The sequence below is a fragment of the Ambystoma mexicanum genome, chromosome 4q (genome assembly GCF_040938575.1).
Source record: "Ambystoma mexicanum isolate Mex_15411 chromosome 4q, UKY_AmexF1_1, whole genome shotgun sequence".
NCBI classification, from domain to species: Eukaryota; Metazoa; Chordata; class Amphibia; order Caudata; family Ambystomatidae; genus Ambystoma; species Ambystoma mexicanum.
Genome location: NC_090928.1, coordinates 527,723,995 through 527,728,994, shown reverse-complemented (window position 1 = coordinate 527,728,994; position 5,000 = coordinate 527,723,995). Strand labels below are relative to the sequence as shown.

The window sequence follows — 5,000 nt, the reverse complement described above, 5'->3', positions numbered from 1 at the left end:
TTTACAATATTTGCAATATTTTGATTGTTAACATGCAATATATGAATGCATGTCTGGATGATGTGTAATGGGGCAATACCACACCTTAATGTATTCACTGTAAAAGAAAAAGTATGTATCATCTTACTATAAAATAAAGTGGAGAAATCACAAATAAGACTTTTTTCCACACAGGTTTAATCGGCTATTTCCTGATATTCTTCAATGCGTTCTGATATTGACTGGTAATTGTGTTTGATACTTTCTTAGACTATTTCTGCCTCTGACTGATGTGTATTTTCTTTCCAAACTCCACCAGAGCCTATGATTACACAGCATCCTATCTGTGGAAAACGGCAGTGCAGGGATAGGGAAGAAAACTATAGGCATCCAAAGGAGCCCGGCTAGCTCAGTCGGTAGAGCATGAGACTCTTAATCTCAGGGTCGTGGGTTCGAGCCCCACGTTGGGCAAAAACAACTAAAATTGTAGTGCTTTTTGACCAAACAAATACATCCTATCTGTGGAAAGCGGCAGTGCAGGGATAGGGAAGAAAACGTTGGGCGAAAACAACTAAAATTTTAGTGCTTTTTGACCAAAAAAATAGAAATTGAAAGTCTCTTTACAATATTTGCAATATTTTGATTGTTAACATGCAATATATGAATGCATGTCTGGATGATGTGTAATGGGGCAATACCACACCTTAATGTATTCACTGTAAAAGAAAAAGTATGTATCATCTTACTATAAAATAAAGTGGAGAAATCACAAATAAGACTTTTTTCCACACAGGTTTAATCGGCTATTTCCTGATATTCTTCAATGCGTTCTGATATTGACTGGTAATTGTGTTTGATACTTTCTTAGAGTATTTCTGCCTCTGGCTGATGTGTATTTTCTTTCCAAACTCCACCAGAGCCTATGATTACACAGCATCCTATCTTTGGAAAACGGCAGTGCAGGGATAGGGAAGAAAACTATAGGCATCCAAAGGAGCCCGGCTAGCTCAGTCGGTAGAGCATGAGACTCTTAATCTCAGGGTCGTGGGTTCGAGCCCCACGTTGGGCGAAAACAACTAAAAATGTAGTGCTTTTTGACCAAAAAAATACATCCTATCTGTGGAAAACGGCAGTGCAGGGATAGGGAAGAAAACTATAGGTATCCAAAGGAGCCCGGCTAGCTCAGTCGGTAGAGCATGAGACTCTTAATCTCAGGGTCGTGGGTTCGAGCCCCACGTTGGGTGAAAACAACTAAAATTGTAGTGCTTTTTGACCAAAAAAATACATCTTATCTGTGGAAAGCGGCAGTGCAGGGATAGGGAAGAAAACGTTGGGCGAAAACAACTAAAATTTTAGTGCTTTTTGACCAAAAAAATAGAAATTGAAAGTCTCTTTACAATATTTGCAATATTTTGATTGTTAACATGCAATATATGAATGCATGTCTGGATGATGTGTAATGGGGCAATACCACACCTTAATGAATTCACTGTAAAAGAAAAAGTATGTATCATCTTACTATAAAATAAAGTGGAGAAAACACAAATAAGACTTTTTTCCACACAGGTTTAATCGGCTATTTCCTGATATTCTTCAATGCGTTCCGATATTGACTGGTAATTGTGTTTGATACTTTCTTAGACTATTTCTGCCTCTGGCTGATGTGTATTTTCTTTCCAAACTCCACCAGAGCCTATGATTACACAGCATCCTATCTGTGGAAAACGGCAGTGCAGGGATAACGAAGAAAACTAGAGGCATCCAAAGGAGCCCGGCTAGCTCAGTCAGTAGAGCATGAGACTCTTAATCTCAGGGTCGTGGGTTCGAGCCCCACGTTGGGCGAAAACAACTAAAATTGTAGTGCTTTTTGACCAAAAAAATACATCCTATCTGTGGAAAACTGCAGGGATAGGGAAGAAAACTATGGGCATCCAAAGGAGCCCGGCTTGCTCAGTCGGTAGCGCATGAGACTCTTAATCTCAGGGTTGTGGGTTCGAGCCCCACGTAGGGCGAAAACAACTAAAATTGTAGTGCTTTTTGACCAAAAAAATAGAAATTGAAAGTCTCTTTGCAATATTTTCATTGTTAACATGCAATATATGAATGCATGTCTGGATGATGTGTAATGGGGCAATACCACACCTTAATGTATTCACTGTAAAAGAAAAAGTATGTATCATCTTACTATAAAATAAAGTGGAGAAATCACAAATAAGACTTTTTTCCACACAGGTTTAATCGGCTATTTCCTGATATTCTTCAATGCGTTCTGATATTGACTGGTAATTGTGTTTGATACTTTCTTAGACTATTTCTGCCTCTGGCTGATGTGTATTTTCTTTCCAAACTCCACCAGAGCCTATGATTACACAGCATCCTATCTGTGGAAAACGGCAGTGCAGGGATAGGGAAGAAAACTATAGGCATCCAAAGGAGCCCGGCTAGCTCAGTCGGTAGAGCATGAGACTCTTAATCTCAGGGTCGTGGGTTCGAGCCCCACGTTGGGCAAAAACAACTAAAATTGTAGTGCTTTTTGACCAAAAAAATACATCCTATCTGTGGAAAACGGCAGTGCAGGGATAGGGAAGAAAACTATGGGCATCCAAAGGAGCTCGGCTTGCTCAGTCGGTAGCGCATGAGACTCTTAATCTCAGGGTCGTGGGTTCGAGCCCCACGTTGGGCAAAAACAACTAAAATTTTAGTGCTTTTTGACCAAAAAAATAGAAATTGAAAGTCTCTTTACAATATTTGCAATATTTTGATTGTTAACATGCAATATATGAATGCATGTCTGGATGATGTGTAATGGGGCAATACCACACCTTAATGTATTCACTGTAAAAGAAAAAGTATGTATCATCTTACTATAAAATAAAGTGGAGAAAACACAAATAAGACTTTTTTCCACACAGGTTTAATCGGCTATTTCCTGATATTCTTCAATGCGTTCTGATATTGACTGGTAATTGTGTTTGATACTTTCTTAGACTATTTCTGCCTCTGGCTGATGTGTATTTTCTTTCCAAACTCCACCAGAGCCTATGATTACACAGCATCCTATCTGTGGAAAACGGCAGTGCAGGGATAGGGAAGAAAACTATAGGCATCCAAAGGAGCCCGGCTAGCTCAGTCGGTAGAGCATGAGACTCTTAATCTCAGGGTCGTGGGTTCGAGCCCCACGTTGGGCGAAAACAACTAAAATTGTAGTGCTTTTTGACCAAAAAAATACATCCTATCTGTGGAAAACGGCAGTGCAGGGATAGGGAAGAAAACTATGGGCATCCAAAGGAGCCCGGCTTGCTCAGTCGGTAGCACATGAGACTCTTAATCTCAGGGTCGTGGGTTCGAGCCCCACGTTGGGCGAAAACAACTAAAATTTTAGTGCTTTTTGACCAAAAAAATAGAAATTGAAAGTCTCTTTACAATATTTGCAATATTTTGATTGTTAACATGCAATATATGAATGCATGTCTGGATGATGTGTAATGGGGCAATACCACACCTTAATGTATTCACTGTAAAAGAAAAAGTATGTATCATCTTACTATAAAATAAAGTGGAGAAAACACAAATAAGACTTTTTTCCACACAGGTTTAATCGGCTATTTCCTGATATTCTTCAATGCGTTCTGATATTGACTGGTAATTGCGTTTGATACTTTCTTAGACTATTTCTGCCTCTGGCTGATGTGTATTTTCTTTCCAAACTCCACCAGAGCCTATGATTACACAGCATCCTATCTGTGGAAAACGGCAGTGCAGGGATAGGGAAGAAAACTATAGGCATCCAAAGGAGCCCGGCTAGCTCAGTCGGTAGAGCATGAGACTCTTAATCTCAGGGTCGTGGGTTCGAGCCCCACTTTGGGCGAAAACAACTAAAATTGTAGTGCTTTTTGACCAAAAAAATACATCCTATCTGTGGAAAACGGCAGTGCAGGGATAGGGAAGAAAACTATAGGCATCCAAAGGAGCCCGGCTAGCTCAGTCGGTAGAGCATGAGACTCTTAATCTCAGGGTCGTGGGTTTGAGCCCCACGTTGGGCGAAAACAACTAATATTGTAGTGCTTTTTGACCAAACAAATACATCCTATCTGTGGAAAGCGGCAGTGCAGGGATAGGGAAGAAAACGTTGGGCGAAAACAACTAAAATTTTAGTGCTTTTTGACCAAAAAAATAGAAATTGAAAGTCTCTTTACAATATTTGCAATATTTTGATTGTTAACATGCAATATATGAATGCATGTCTGGATGATGTGTAATGGGGCAATACCACACCTTAATGTATTCACTGTAAAATAAAAAGTATGTATCATCTTACTATAAAATAAAGTGGAGAAATCACAAATAAGACTTTTTTCCACACAGGTTTAATCGGCTATTTCCTGATATTCTTCAATGCGTTCTGATATTGACTGGTAATTGTGTTTGATACTTTCTTAGACTATTTCTGCCTCTGGCTGATGTGTATTTTCTTTCCAAACTCCACCAGAGCCTATGATTACACAGCATCCTATCTGTGGAAAACGGCAGTGCAGGGATAGGGAAGAAAACTATAGGCATCCAAAGGAGCCCGGCTAGCTCAGTCGGTAGAGCATGAGACTCTTAATCTCAGGGTCGTGGGTTCGAGCCCCAAGTTGGGGGAAAACAACTAAAATTGTAGTGCTTTTTGACCAAAAAAATACATCCTATCTGTGGAAAACGGCAGTGCAGGGATAGGGAAGAAAACTATGGGCATCCAAAGGAGCCCGGCTTGCTCAGTCGGTAGCGCATGAGACTCTTAATCTCAGGGTCGTGGGTTCGAGCCCCACGTTGGGCGAAAACAACTAAAATTTTAGTGCTTTTTGACCAAAAAAATAGAAATTGAAAGTCTCTTTACAATATTTGCAATATTTTGATTGTTAACATGCAATATATGAATGCATGTCTGGATGATGTGTAATGGGGCAATACCACACCTTAATGTATTCACTGTAAAAGAAAAAGTATGTATCATCTTACTATAAAATAAAGTGGAGAAATCA

At 39.7% G+C, this 5,000-nt stretch overlaps 4 non-coding genes across 4 annotated transcripts; all 4 read left to right on the top strand.

Annotated features, from left to right (window-relative positions):
* Window positions 1-377: 377 nt before the first annotated feature.
* TRNAK-CUU (transfer RNA lysine (anticodon CUU)) lies at window positions 378-450 on the top strand. Its single transcript has one exon. It is a non-coding gene; the product is annotated as a tRNA-Lys (tRNA).
* A 525-nt stretch (window positions 451-975) lies between these two features.
* On the top strand, window positions 976-1,048 carry TRNAK-CUU (transfer RNA lysine (anticodon CUU)). The gene has a single exon. It is a non-coding gene; the product is annotated as a tRNA-Lys (tRNA).
* A 1,366-nt stretch (window positions 1,049-2,414) lies between these two features.
* TRNAK-CUU (transfer RNA lysine (anticodon CUU)) lies at window positions 2,415-2,487 on the top strand. The gene has a single exon. It is a non-coding gene; the product is annotated as a tRNA-Lys (tRNA).
* Window positions 2,488-3,094: 607 nt separating this feature from the next.
* On the top strand, window positions 3,095-3,167 carry TRNAK-CUU (transfer RNA lysine (anticodon CUU)). The gene has a single exon. It is a non-coding gene; the product is annotated as a tRNA-Lys (tRNA).
* Window positions 3,168-5,000: the final 1,833 nt, after the last annotated feature.